Consider the following 15,941-nt stretch of genomic DNA (forward strand, 5'->3'; position numbering starts at 1 on the left):
ACTTTTAAGAGCTTATTGCATAGAATATTACACATTCTTGTCTAACAAGCAAGTTTCAGCTGGATAATTAGTCAGGGTATCTTCTGGGATGGCTGACTGTCGATCAGGTGCAGCTTGTAGCTTTCAATCTGCAGTTTTAAAACAGATGAGTGTGATGGATTCATATCCAAAGCCTAAATCTAAAAAATAATAATAATAATAATAATAATAATTCAGCCAGCTGTCCAGCAGTTCACAGCAACGGTTTGTTTAGGGGGTTGGTGCTGCGCTATTCTGTGCTACATGCCACCAGAACGAGCTGAGGTTACTCAGACACTTTGTCTGGCCTCTCATTAAAACCATTATTTCATAGTAATGGAAAGAAAACAAACTCTTGCGGTTTTGAAACTTTTTACAACCTTAGTGTACCTTAGTACTGGAAAACGGGTCATGCCTATCAAGCCTTTATGCTTTAAATGCTGCTGCTGCTGCATGTTTTTCATCATGTCGTTCTGACCCAAGACGGGATTTATCTAAAAGGTTGCAGTGTAAACAACCACGTCTTATTATAAGCCGTATTAACACTCGTACGTTTCCAGAGAGCTGACATTTCCAGCTTGGTTCAAGCGCCTCAAATATTTTTTAAAAACACAAAGACGGTTTTGGATGTGACTAACACACTCAAAACAATCGTTGCTCAGCTTTTCGGCATGCTTGAGGTCAAAGACTGGTGAATAAAAGCTCCTGAAACATTTTCAGAGGTTCTGATTGCAAACTTGTGGTAAGACTTTATTGAGTAATCTGTAAGCAGAAAGTGTTTAGTGCATCCCAATGGGCTCTAATTACTGTCATTCAGCTCAGTAACCAGCTTTAAGAAGGTCATCTGGATGTATCACTGCATCTAATCACAGTGCATGAATCACCGTGCCTGTCAGCGACTGAGCAGTCTGTTAATGGGCATTTAAAAGAGAGGAACTCGGCTTTCCTACTGAAAAATAAAGAAGAGAATCTATTTAAACAGAGATGTACCAAATTTGATCCAATATTAGGGTCAGACCCAAAACTGATGTCATTTTCGGATTTGATGTCGCGCTCAGGCCCTCCACTGATCCAGATGCATTGTTGCAGGTCAAAAATTGGCTGATTTTACTTTTAAGCATGCAGTGAAAGAGTTGTAATTTTTTTTGTCTCATAAATATTAAATACATTTTATCTTATACAACGTATAAAATACACAAACTGTATTTGAATCGGTGTTTCAAACATAGGTTAACTGATCATTTAACTCATTGATTCTGACTAATTTTTTACTATACATTTAAAAAGATAACACATTTGATCACATCTTCCCTAATTTCTGCAGCCCTGATACACACTTCCATCTGGAAGGTGGAAGTAAGGCCTTTGGAGCTCTTTGGCCACTAAGAAGAAGATTCACAGGAGAGACATTTTGTAAACAATGCTGGAAACAGGACTGCATAGCTTGGCGTGTGGAGCGGAAAGTTGTTTTATTTGTTTGTTTGTTTTTTGCTTTCTGATGATGACATTAAAAAAAAAACTGGTTTTGTGCAAACTCTGAAGCAGTTTTCTTTACGCCAATGCACGGTATTACCTGATTAGAATGTGACATTAGCATATTTTGATCTGTGCAGGTTGATGCCACCACAGAGGAGCAACAAGCAGGTTCAACAGCAAAAGAAAGGCAAACCGTGTTACAGAAAGTTGCTGTTTTGTATTCCTTTGAACTTTATCTGCATAAAATGTGTAGGATATGGAAATGTAGGGAGTCTGTTGGAAGACTTTACCACAAGGTACGAAAATTCACAATCATCAGACTGCAGAGACAGAGGTTACAGTTAGTCCTGTTTAGATGACGCTGATCCATTAAAGACTGGACTGTTGTTCAGTTTCTGTTAACGCCTCTAAATGGCAATGTTTGAATTACAATCTCTGTGCAAACTACACCAGCAGAAACATTAAAGACTGTGTAATTTCCCTGCCATGCTATTGGTAGGCAGTTTGTTTTGTTTTTTTAACTCAACAAGACACACAATAGCACAAACACTGCCTGCTTAAAAAGGCGCCACCCCTAAGTCCTACTGCACATGTGCCAGAACTTCCCCATCCTGGCAGACTTTTTTTCCTGTGTTCTCGACAAGGGAGACCAAGATGTCATCACAATGTTACACTCTGGATTTTCAAATTGTGTCCTTTTCAGAGGAATCGTTGCGCTGTTGTAGTGCACACGAACAGTAGAAACGCAAGAAAAACTTTGCCTCCCTCCCACCCCTAAAAAAAAAAAAAAAAAAGACCTAGTCATGAAAATGAGGCATTAGTGATGCTATTTGTATTTACTTCTAAAACAAGTTTAAAAATTTTAAGATCAAATGCGTTTGACATTGTTTCACTAAAATAGTGAGATTGTGAAACTAAATGCACGAAATGATCATGCTTAGGCCTGTCGTGTAATAATTTATCTTCATATGATCAATAAAAGTGAAGATGCAGAGACATTGTAGTCAAGGTGGAAAATAAATTTAAGAATAAATATTATTAACAGTTACATATTTGGATCAGATCAGAAACTAAAAATTGTCGACCAAAAGCACCCATAATTTGGTAAGAGATGGGGTATTTCCTGGACAGATGACCAGGCCATCACAGGGTGCTACAGTCCAGCTCTAACTGAGCAAAGCACTGCTCAGTAAAACACTGGGAAGACAATACAACATCATCATCAATAAATACCACAATGCATTGCTTCCCCTTTCCTTCCATCAGTTTTCACAACTCCTAGTTTTGTTAGCGGTGAAGCAACTTCCTCTGCAAGCCGCCCGGGGAAAAAACGAAAACGCTTTTCTAGAAGTAGAGATTACCTTAAATCAAGATCCTCGTTCGCTTTGTTTGTTGGTGACAGCCACTTCGCACACAGTTCTTGAAATGATTCATTCTAGCCAAACTGGTTAAACACCAACTATACTGCCAGCTAGTACGGAGGATGTTGTAACTGAACACACACACAAACAAGTATAGAAAACGATGAGAAATAGCAAAGTGATCTAAACACATAAGGATTGTGCTTATTAAGCAGATGCCACAAGTAAACAGCTGCATAAGTTCTAATAATGATGCAGGAACTCTGGATTGTTGTTTTTGAACAGTCATGAGTATTATCGCAGTACGTTTCAATAAAACAGTGTCTGTCGCTTTTTTCTATGGAGCTAATGTATTTGTTTGAGTCTGAAAACATCTTATTTTATTCCAAGACATTAAAAGTGCTCACATGTTTCCAGATTTCTCACCAAAGAGCAAACAGGTATGACTGGAGTGCAATCAAGAGTCCAGTGAAACAACATATATCACAAAGTATGATGAGTAAGATCCTTACCAGCAATCTGCCTATTATCCCAAACACAACATAGTGAATCCAGGTGAAGCCAGCTCCGCCACGCGTTACTTGTTGAAACTGACAACTGATTGCTTCCTCGGCCCAACTTGCGCTCACGGAGTGTGATGCCACTCCCCTCCCTGCTCCGCTGGGGGACTTACAGTAGGCTGAGAGCAGTCAGTATTAGTCACCTTCTTCTTCCTCTCTAACTGCAGGCTCAGCTTCCAGCTCGTCTTTATCCGTCTCCCACTTCCCCCCCTCTCTTCCCCTAAATTAGCCGGAGTCTGGGCAAACAACAAGGACAGCCCTGTTGTCCAGTAAACTCATCTGTTGATTTTTTTTTCCTTTTCTTGCTCCCTAAAGTGTAACTCCTCCTTCAGTCCGGCCTCTCTCCCTATCCCGCTCTCCAAACGGTATTTACATACAGTAACACCTACTCATGTGCGTGCAGAAGCACCCACAGAACCCTACGGGCAATTCCTTATTTTGTTACTAGGTCACAGTGGATGTGTTTTGTAGAACAATGTATCAGCACATTTACTTCTTTTTTTTTTTTTTTTTTTGCACACCCACATACTGTCATCCAGCCAAGCACATGAAAACTCTCAAACAAATCTGCGTACATAGATAGCGGCTGAGAGCGAACAGAGATAAACTTTCATTGCACTCGGCATCATTTCACTGTTAGTTATCCCAAAATGCACTGCCTTGCATTAATAAAGACAGGGCCGGTTCCTCAGAAGAACATTTCAATAAAAATGTTTTTAAAAATCACTCAGGATCCTGTTCTAAAATATGACAAAATACTGTCAAAGCAGTTCTTTACAAACATACCTGAGATATTACCTATACCAGCTGTTATTGTTTAAAGGACTATACGAGAAGAAGTGAAATGGATTTTTTTTATTTCAACAAAAAAAAAAAAAAAACAAGGCTGTGTTTAATACAGAGGTCTGCAAGCATTAGGCCCTTACAGCAGATCATAACAACAATGGCTGACAAAAAGGAGCAGTATTATTATATATAAAGGGAACAAAAGACACATTTTAGTCCTTTTGTGTGTTTAAATTCATGAGCTACAGAAAATTTCCACAACTGAATAACAGAATAACAATTTTTGTCATTAGTCTCCAATTAAGGAACATCATGTAAGGAAAATTTCTCAATTCTCTTGTGAAAAAGTTGATGTTAATGCAAATTTCTTTGCTCCAAGACACAATTTAAGAAATATATATAATTTTTTTATTAAACCATTAAAGGAATTTATTTCACATGGGAGGCATTTTTAAAGGGGCATGTAGCTTTGTAGCTCTAAGCTTACTTACAAAAGAAGCCAGGGCCAACACAGCTTTTTGTATTTTAAAGGTTGCTGACCCCTGGTTTGGAGTGAAGGAGATACTACTGTATATATTTTTCTAAACAATTAATTCCTTATGATAATTCACAATTTGAGGATATATGTATTCATTTAATTTTGCTTGGTCGGGGTTTACCTCTCTGTGGTCATTTCTCAATTCTGGTAAGTAATCAGTGACATTTTACGAGAAGCCATTAACTCTTTCAAATCCGTGGTTTTACATCAAAACATTAAAAAATCATCTGCTCCTCACATGTTACACATATCTGTCACCCAAAAAACCAAGACAAAATGCGGAAGTAGCGTGTAAAAAAGCAGGAACAGCTTTCCCAGTCAAGGACTAGAGCGATTAAGTCTCCGCCTGATACTTATAGTGACACCTGAAGTGTGAGCACCTCTATGGGCAAAAGTGGAAATGCTTTTAGAGCTTTCAGGTATGCACCAACAGTGTGCCGAGGTGGACAAACATCAGCAACAAGATCCAGTTTAGATTCCATAGTTCTGGAAAGGATTATGAGACCAATTCTAAACAATGCAGAAACCATCATTCAACAGAAAGAGAATGCGCTAGTGGAGAGCGTTCAAGACATGTGGCAATCGTCAAACAGGTGGATGACCAAGCAAGTTTGCCTCGAGATCAGACATTAAAAGACCCTGAAAACCTGCAGAACATCCCAAATTGTTACCATTAATGGCCATATTGCGATGGAAACCCTAAAAAGCAAAAAATAAATAAAAATAAAATGTACATTTTCTCAAAGAAGTACAGCAAAGTTGTAGAGAAGAGTGGATCAAAATAATACCAGACAAATCAGAAATTAAAGAGCATATTAGCTTACTGAATTAGGTATGCTGTCACTGTTACACATTTACTCTAAGAAAAAAAGACAATGTGTTATGCATTGTGTTGTTGACTGGTGGTCATTATGACATCCTTAAATTTTTGTTATATGTCCTAAATATTAAAAGTTTTGTGTGGAGGAACTCGATAGAGGATGTCTTTGGACATTGCATGTGCAGCCAAGGCTTACAAAAGCAATTTAGACTCCCGGTCATTCCTCGCATTTTGAGTTTTCTACGTGACTTGGAATAAACCCCGTCTTCACAATGTTTATGTTGTGTTTACATCAAACACTCCTTTCCAGAAGGTTGAGTCCACAGCAGCTTTTCACAGCTGAGATTTAATCAACCCACACATTTAACACCATCTGTTTTTTTTTTAAAAGCATGCAAAATAGCTAAGTTAATGAGCTCATATGGAGATATGATGAATGGTAAGGAAATCACTATCTTCCACAGAAGAAAAAGGTGGAAAGAAATTATTATTTTGATATAAACTGACCTATATAATTGTAAATAGTGAATCAAACGAAAAGGTCAGTAAGCAAAAGGCATAAGTGAATCACGATGAACAAACAAACAAACACGTATATTTTACAACAATGGTAGAATCGATGTGTAAGAAATTAATTCGGTGAGTTTATCTGCCTGCTTTTGTTGCAGTTTGCCAATGCTCATGTAGAGCGGACCAATGTAGCAGAGAGGGGAAGCTGCTTTGATGGAGTTTTCCATCACCCTCTCCCCGCTCTGTGTTGTTGAATGAAGAAACATAAACCACCGTCGCTGTTCCTGTCACAACAGAGGAGAACAGAGGCCAACGTGGTCCAGCAGCACCCAACTGACAAGAAACCCCTTGTTTGCAAACAAAGAATTCACCATTTGGCTCGCTCCAGCTCTCTTCGAGCATACAGTGTAAATTTCTGAGTTATTTTAGTCCGGGAGGGGTTGGACCCCTGAAGGCTGCCGCCGCATTGGTTGAGTAAGCCGTGTTCCTGTCCAGTCTGGCCAGTCGTAAACCAGTGTTCAAGTCTGTCTTGTAGACTTTAACAATGGCCTGTCCAAAAGGCTGGATGAACTAATAAGCTAATATTAAGCGTTTATTTACTACGACATGCCCCCCCCCCCCTTAACTCTTTTTAGTTACCATAGAAACCAAGAGCCTGCAAACAAACACTACGTTTAAAGGTCAGTACTGCAGATCTACTAAGCTGTGTGGATGTGCCAGCTGTGTGGATGTAGTAAAGGTGTAACAGTCTGAGGAGGGCACTTTCAAAGCCTTTTTTCACCACAGCATATTCTATTTAAATAAACTGAGATTGTTTTGTTTGTTTTTCGAGAAAAAATCTATTTCACACATGTATCTCAGAAAATGAGTGAACTGAAAAACCCTTGTGAAAGTATCAGAGACAACAGGGCACCTGTTAAGAAAACACTACAGTTAGAATTAGTAAAAACACAGTAGACAACTATTTAGATCTTTGATAGTGTTTGTAAAAAGGCATCACGCGGTAACAAACCAACCAGCCGCACCACTTTTCATTATGCATGAGTTAGTTATCGTATAGGGGACAACTGAATGGAAGGCATTTGACAGATGAGTTGGCAGATAAGTCACTTACAAAGAAACTAACATTGCATGGGGGAGAAACTTAAAACGTTAACAAAACAGTTTGGTTTTCAAATCCGGTCACAAATCCTCTCCTTCTACAAATTCCTTTCTGTTTTCTCTCCTATTTTTATCCTAAATTAGACAGCATGCGGTCTCTGTCCCTTTAAGGGTTCCAGAGCGAGAGATAGCAAAGGGATTAAAAAAAGAGGCCGAGTGAGGAAGAGGTAAGGAGGAAGGGGAGGTAATGAGTGAAAGTGTGTGCTGAGTTTAAGGAGGAGAGGGATTAGCAGAATTTAAGAAATGCTTACACGGTCACATTGTTGATGGCTGGTGTTCTTGTAGCGAGAAAGCATTTTGTTTTACAGCATATAAAATACAAATAAAAGTTTTATTTGAGGTTAAAGTAAGGGCAGAGATAGGGATGGGTACCTTTCACATTTGAACCGATACTGTACCGATTCCCAGGTACTTAACGGTAACTATTTTCAGTACTTTTGTGCGTTAATGTAGTAATACATGTTAGTTTATTAATAAAACTCTACATTTTTAAAAAAATATATATATTTATTTCTCAATATATAAAATTGTTTCGATCTACAAATAAACCTTATTAAATAATTTATGCACTTTAAGTCAATGCCTGAAATAACACAGCACTTTAACAGTCATCACTAAAGTATTACATGACACTGTGGAAGACCTGGATTCTAAAGACTACTGTGCTGCCTTTTCCTTGACTTGTCCAAGGCTTTTGACAAGGTAGATCAGTCGTTCCCAACCCTGGTCCTCAGGTACACCTTTCCTGCATGTTTTAGACGTGACCTCCTCTGCAGCCATCACTGGCCACGTCTGTTGAGGACGGCACAGGGGATTGTGGGATGCCGTCTACATGATCTAGACATGGTTTATGCTACAAGAGTCCAGAAAAAAGGCCAGACGTATTGCCACAGATCCCACCCACCCGGGCAATGCATTGGATGTTCCACTCACATCTAGAAAACGATCCAGGAACATTAAAAAAAAACTAACAGACTTTAAAACAGCTTATTTTCCTAAGCTGTGAAGGCAATCACTCACTTTTAAGCAAAAAAAAGCAGCCCTTTATCTTCTCTGATAAAAGCTCACAGGGTTTGAACATATAAAGAGACAGACCTCTGATGATTCCTCTTTCTACAACCTCCATAGAGTCCTGTGTCCTCTCCTCTCTTCTCTCCAGCCCCTCATATCATATATTGTTTTGTTTTGTTTTGTTTTTTTATGTCAGGACACTGAAATAGACTTGGAGGACTGACTTTATGTCTGGTGAATTATTTATCTGGTTATTTGACAATATACATTATTTCCAATCATTACCATTCTTACAGACCCAAGTATGGCCCCGCTTATTTTAACTTTACTGGTTTTTCAAAGAGTTTAGAATGCAACAAAGTTACGAGGCCCTTTAGAACAGAAACAGGCTAATAGTATCCCATATCCTCCACCATACAATGCAGCGAATATGAGTTGCCATTCCACATATCCAGCCTTCATTCTACCCCAGACCCACCTCGGGTTACTAAACACTAAAAACACTCATCCGACCAAAGTACACAGTTCCCGTTTAATTCCAAGTAGTCTTAAGCAATCTCCACACATTTATTTCCATAATGACAATAACGTTTTTTCAAAGCACAATTTTTGTGGCTGTCAAGGAGACTGGGTGATTCAAAGATATTCTATGGATTAATCCATCCATCCATCCATTTTCTAACCCGCTTGGTCCCTCATGGGGTCGCGAGGGGTGCTGGTGCCTATCTCCAGCATTCACTGGGCGAGAGGCGGGGTACACCCTGGACAGTTCTCTATGGATTAATATTCTATTGATTTTTTAACAATTCAATTCAATTTTATTTATATAGCGGCAATTCATGACACATGTCATCTCGAGGCACTTTGCAACAGAAAGCTTTGGATATGTATATGGTAGCAAAGAGCAAGAAAATCTTGGGGCCCAATCAAGCTTCGTTTACGACAGTTCCCACTGTTTTAATTATTGCTCAGACAGTAAATATGGACAAGTATGGACAAGCAGCTATTTTATTGCAGCCATCTTCTGACTTATTACAATCAACACACTTCTGCCTTCTTTGAAATGGCATGTTCTCTTTTCCTTCGCATGGGCATCGGGGTTGCGTCACAGTCATTAAACAGAGAACCAGGAAGCCATTGATCATAATGAAAAGTTCCTAAACTCTGATCAATTTTTATAAAAATTTACACTTTAGAATACTTGAGTTACAATTATTTGATTTCCTTAAGCAACAACTGAAGGTTGTATTTTTCATAAATGTTAGCCAGTATGCCACTGCAATAAACACATGTTTACCAGGGTTGCTAACGAGTATGTGGGCACTGTGGTGACTACATATAATAATTCCAATATATAATTTATAGAAACATAAGCCATGAGAGTAAATAATAAATATATTAAAACATTCTTAAATATGCAACATACTTTAATGAATGTGTGTGAATTATTTGTGATGCAAATTACTTTTAAGATTTGATAACAGCTGAACAATAGTGAACATTTTAAAGTTAAAATAAAGAGTGGAGAAGTTGTTAACTATAAAAAAGGCTACATCGGTAGGCAAACATTTATTTTATGGTGCTTCATTTATTTGAACTGTTAACAATTAAAATAAATGCAGCAGCATAAAAAGAAAGGTCTTAACACTGAAATGAAATAATTTAAAATGTCCACCTTTATTAATTCAATTCACAACAAAAATCCAGCTTGAAAATCATGTGAGAGAAATACTGAAACATTTGAAAGTGAGAATCACAGAAATGTCTAGGAAAACTCTTAAAACTACAAAATGAAAGGACAGAAAATAGATTCCAGTTTCTAATAGTCTGGAAACAGAAACAAAAATTTAAATGAATATTATAGCAAAATAAAAAAAAAAACATTTCTACCTTAAGTTTCTCCAGATTTTAATAAAATTTGTAAATGATTGTGAGAGACAGAAATATATGTCAATAGAAGAGGCCGCCCTTAAACCAAATACACTTTAACCTTGTTTTATCTTTTTTCAAATCAACAGGAAGTGGCCAAACAGTTTCAGATTGGATAATAAAATTGATTTGAAATACATGTTTGAGAGCAACAAATACATATCGGGCAACACTATGCTGACATTTAGGAGTCAAAGCCAAAGACTCCTAATTCCAAAGTGAAAGCAAAGGTCACTGACAAAGATGGAATATTGTCGTACTAAAACTTTTTTTTCCCCCTGGTATTATGAAATAACTGGAAAAGCCTTGATATTACAGAAGGAGCTCCGTGTGACATGTAAGATGCTGCAAGTTGAGGAGGAATTAAACAATGTCCAACTAAATGAAAAACATACTAGTAATGTTTCCAAAAAGACAAGAGCTTATATAATATACACAATAAAACAACAAATAGAACTATTCATTCCCAGACTATAATCATGGTTTTTATTTTTGTAAAAAGTCTATTGTTTTTTTTAATGTACAAATATACATGCAATTTTTCAACTTTTAAAATGACCCATCAGCTCCAACTTTATTTTATCCTGAGAATGCTATTTTTAATAACAGTATAGTATATGTTTTCTTCTGTTGTAAATTTGCTTTGGAATGAGTGGAATCTACATGCAACCATTTGCCTTTCTCTTTGCTGCTGCTGCACCTGGATTTACCAAATGAAGGACGATAAATCCTGTTCTATTATCCTAATCAGATCCACTGGCTCTTTTTGGAAAAGTCTTGTCACGAGTGATCAATGGACCATCAACACTGTCAGAGGAAAAGCTAAAAACTGCCTTTTATGGAATTTTATAGTTGTAATTCCTCTAAATCAGGGGTGTCAAACTCCAGTTCTTAGGGGCTGGTATCCTGCAACTTTTATATGTGTCCCTAGTCCAACACACACACACACACACACACACACACACACACACACACACACACACACACACACACACCTTAGCAGGACTCTGGAGAACTTGACAGCATACAGAGGAAGTAATTCAGCCATTTGATTCGATTCAGGTGTGTTATTGAAGGAGACTGGCCCTCGAGCGATGGAGTTTGACACCTATTCTCTAAATGAAAATGATATTTGGAATTACTTTGATTTTTTTAACAATGTCAACAAATCTGTGATTATGGCTCCATCCATGTTTTTTGTTGTTGTTGTTAAGGACATTATGAAAAGTAACGTAAAAAAAACATTTTCTTCTATTTTTTTTAAAACCATTAAAGATTAGGTTGACTTCCTTTTCAGCAGTGTTAGATAGATAGATAGATAGATAGATAGATAGATAGATAGATAGATAGATAGATAGATAGATAGATAGATAGATAGATAGATAGATAGATAGATAGATAGATAGATAGATAGATAGATAGATAGATAGATAGATAGATAGATAGATAGATAGATAGATAGATAGATAGATAGATAGATAGATAGATAGATAGAGAGAACTTTACAAACTCTTATCATTTAGATGACAGAAGTCTGGAAATATGACAGAAGTCTGGAAATTCAAACTTTTTTCCATAATCAGTTTATTACCTATTACTTTCTTAGCCATGTTACTTGCTGTCTTCCTTATTAACATAGTCAGTGAACTTTTTGTATTTATTTTTTATTTTTAGAATTTTCATCATCTTGACAATTATCATTGGAAGTTGATAAACATATCAGTAAGGAGACAAAATATAACAGTGAAATTAGTTTTAGGGCCGTAAAAGCCATGGGATTTCAAAGTCACATCCGAGTGAACCCTGCGGTTCATACTAATAAGCAAATGGTCCAAACATCCACAGCTGGGCAGCAGCAGTACAAGCTTTACATGTGCAGCTTAAAACGACCTTCTTGCACAGAAAAGAGACAGCGCAAGAGTGTCACTACCGTCTGTTGCTCAAAAGAGGATATGAAACCGTGGAATGGAGATAAGATGAGGAAGTGGAGTCATACAATCAGCACATGCTCTAAAATGGCCCACCCACACTCACCTCGGATCGATCATGGGTCATGTTGTCATTTAGCACATGCCACGCTGTCATGCCCCAGGTTTTTTGAGAAAAGGTCTGAGTTATGTTGCTGTTTCGCCCGATTCCGTGTCCCCAAGGGAACTCCAGATCACCACAGAGACCGTTCCTAATACGCCTTTTCTTGGTGTGATCCCAAAGCGGCACGACCACCGTCTACGTCACGGAAGATGTGTCCATATGGCAAACAGATGAAGCTGTGTTTACACACACCTGATGCTCTTTCACACTAGAGTACATCCACTGAACCAAGCAAACTTGCTTGTCTGTCTTAGCATTTTCGTGTGTGTGTGTGTGTGTGTGTGTGTGCCCTACTCTGCGGATATGATGTGCGGGTCTCTGTTTACCTGAGGAAAATTAATCCCATCACTGACACTCTTAAGCAGGCGAGCTCAATGAAGATGAGCTTTCAGAGAAGCAACGCAACGGAAGAAAAAGCCCACTTTGGCATGGCAGCACTCCGACTTTATGTCAGATGGCATAAAAAAAAAACCATAAACTCACCAACAAAATCTTACTAAAAGAAAGCATAATGATCTTGATTCCTGCGCTCTCCTCATCCTCCTCTGTGCTCTCTTTATGTCTGCTGGCCAGCTGGGCAAGTTGCAGCTGTGCAAGTGGAAAGAGCACAACAAGTCCATCAGCTGTCACCGCTGCTCTACATGCTTGCCAGTGACCTCTGACTTCGCTGACAGTCACCTCACAGCCAAGTGTGTTTATGACTGTGCGTTCTGTGCTAGATCCCTTTCATCCTGAAACCCTGGAAACAAACCTCTTTTTAGGAGCAGGGCAGGAAAACTAAAAAAAAAAAAAAAAAAAAAACACATCTTGTATTTCCATTCCTGTCGTTGAGTAACACATACCTTCTGTTACATAAGTGGTTATACCTTACATAATTAGTGTCCAAGTTATGAAAACATTAGAACAGAATGCTATTATGGGCAAAACAAGCCAATTAGAGCTAATTAACCATCGACTAGCATTGGCTGTTCAGAGGATGCGCTCGCATCCACAGGATGTGCGGCAGGAAAATGTGTGTCTTCAACCGAGGTTGTTATGGAGGAGCCGTGTGACCAACAACGGTGGTGGCTCGACAGCACATAAGATAGCACACCTCTGCCCTGCTCGTGTTCATACCTTGGATGACAAGATGGATTATCTAGTTGCAACACGCATACCCATACTCAACGGCAACCCCTTCTGAATTCATCTGGACACGCTGGCTGACAGCTAAAATCGTTTCATCAAGACAATAAGAAACAAGCCTGCTGCAAAATCTACATCCTGATGTAAACGTATGAATGTCTGATATCTATACAGCTCTTGCTGTAAAATGGGGATTAACAGATATTTTACAACTAAGACCTAAATTAGTCTTTAGTGCAGTTATCATGGCTTGGACATCTATAAATTAATTAACAAATCAAGTAAGTAAACCCATTATCAGATATTGCATTTGAAAAAGTTTTTACAAAACTTTTTTTTTTTTTTACAATTTTTTACAAAATGAAGACATTTACTCTTACCCCGTAATTTCACATCCTCTGCTCCTTTACCTGTTCGCTCCATTCCAGACTGCCTCCGTGAGTCCGTGACAAGAAAAGCCTACTACATCCGCGGTTACTCCGTCTGCCTCCACTCCCACGTTTCTAAGAGCCCGAGGAGAGCATGTCCCATCATGCAAGCAAGCAGAATGTAAATCTATTCGGAGAGGATTGCCACGTTTCAAATTAAATGTTGAAAAGACAAATCTGCTTCCTTATAATGTGCAAAAAGAGTGGTTTGCATCCGATATTTAAACCAAACAGTTAATATTATTGTGAATATTTTTTAAAAAGTATTTAATTTGTGGTTAATCTCTATTTACACCATTTAAATTTGACAAACTGGATGTTGTTGACGTTCTTTTTTTCTGTTTGATTTGATTGCAATTGTGGAGCTTGATCCGGCTGGAGCCCAGAGACCCGCACAAAGCAGAAAATTGGACTTGTTCCATATTGAGACGGTGAATGACAGAAAGCGGGTCCACTGACGGAGACGTTCGGAGTAGTAATGGAGGATGTGGAACTGTTCTCATTAATTAAAATAACAAGGTAGTCGCTCCATCAGTCAGACATGCACGTACATGAATGGGACGGAGGAATCACGGAGGATGTGGTATCTGGGGGTAAGATTTCCTGAAGGTTTCCAACATTTCTTATCCAAACTTGTTTGATATTTCCAGTTGCAAAATGCTATCCAGCCTTCCTGATATCTTCTTAAACTCTTGCCCTCGTGCTGCATTCCAGTTGCAGTCAGAACTCAGAAAGTCTGACTTTTGAGTCGGAAGAATCAACTGGAACACCCCCCCCTAAAGTCGAACTTCCCACTCAGAAAGTCGGTCGAATTTCTAATCCGCTCCTCGCCTCAACAACAGCAAACTGTGATAAAAAAACATTAAACATGTTTACTTTACAAGACACAATTTGATCAAGTCCTATTCTTCAAGTCACATTTGATCATCTATCAATCTATCTATCTATCTGAGGGAAGACACTACATCTATATCTTGCTTAAAGAAATGCAGTTTCATAGCATTGTATATTTTCCATATATAGGAAAAGAGGAAGAAATTGCAGCATAACATGTAAAAGGTCAAATGCCAGTATAATAGGGTTAATTTTAAGAGAGGTTAGCTTTTGTTGACAGATGCACAAGTCAGCCATGACATTTTGACCTCTAAGTATCATTCAACGGGCTCCAGATCCATAGAGAATCAGTGTAATGTGTATGAGATTACTTGTTGTTCTTTTGTCAGTAAAACATTTGTTTATATAATTAATGCAGGCTTGGGAATAAATTAATGCCATAATTCTGCATAAACGTATCAAACTAACACCACAATGAATGTGTTCCTAGAGCAGATCTAAAGAAGGAGAGTGCGTGACTTGGTTATTGGTCATGTGACACATTTTGTCATCGTCTGATTGTTTTTCATGCTGCAATCCCAGTTCGGTGCTTTTTTTTTTTTTTTTTTTTTTTTAAACCAAGACCTCTGATTTCATGAAAAATACTTGTATTTTACAGTAAACACGCTTAGGGTCACATGATTAAACTGTGCAACGATAATCAAATTAAGCTCGTTTATTCTCATGCGAATGTTCTGGATCAGTTCCAGCTAAACTCTGCGCCAGTGCAAGTGCAAAGTGGATCCATTTTTAATATTTGGTTAAATGATGGAAATGTTTTCATTTATGGACTAAATAAAGATAAAGGATTGGAAACAGAGCGTGAACAAGTGGGATAACGGTAGGCATATTGTAGATTACTCTAATGCTTTAAAGTATACATAATTGACTCTCCTTAAACCCAAAAATATGCTCAGTTCGTTTATTTGCAATTACTAATGGTAATAGAGCACGACCCTGCAACATATTTCTGACGGATTTTTATAACGAAACTTCTGAAACAATGTGATGTGTCCAAAAATTATTGATGCTCTTGCATAACTTCCCTCTCAAAACTCATCTTACTGGAAGTGACTCAAGGCAAAGGAGAAATAAAAAGAAACATTTAACATCATTCGGTCTCATAAGAACAATTATACAACAGTAATTAATTTCATAAACATTTGATCATGGCGAAAAGTAAATATACATTAACAAGACCTAAAATGTGAAATATGTGAGAGAATAAATTTTATTTGTTTTCTTGGATAGCTG

At 37.9% G+C, this 15,941-nt stretch overlaps 1 protein-coding gene across 5 annotated transcripts in view; it reads right to left on the minus strand.

Annotated features, from left to right (window-relative positions):
* The window catches only part of tfeb (transcription factor EB), a 44,917-nt gene that overhangs the window by 25,736 nt on the left and 3,240 nt on the right, over window positions 1-15,941 (minus strand). Inside the window, exon 1 of one of the 5 annotated variants that reach the window (XM_012874920.3) lies at window positions 3,368-3,933. The exons of the other annotated variants lie outside the window; for them this stretch is intronic. The gene's annotated coding sequence lies outside the window, so the exon portion shown is untranslated. Of the gene's footprint in view, window positions 1-3,367; window positions 3,934-15,941 lie in introns of those variants that run through there. 5 annotated transcript variants of the gene reach the window in all.

The sequence above is a fragment of the Fundulus heteroclitus genome, chromosome 20 (assembly GCF_011125445.2).
Source record: "Fundulus heteroclitus isolate FHET01 chromosome 20, MU-UCD_Fhet_4.1, whole genome shotgun sequence".
In the NCBI taxonomy this organism is placed as follows: domain Eukaryota; kingdom Metazoa; phylum Chordata; class Actinopteri; order Cyprinodontiformes; family Fundulidae; genus Fundulus; species Fundulus heteroclitus.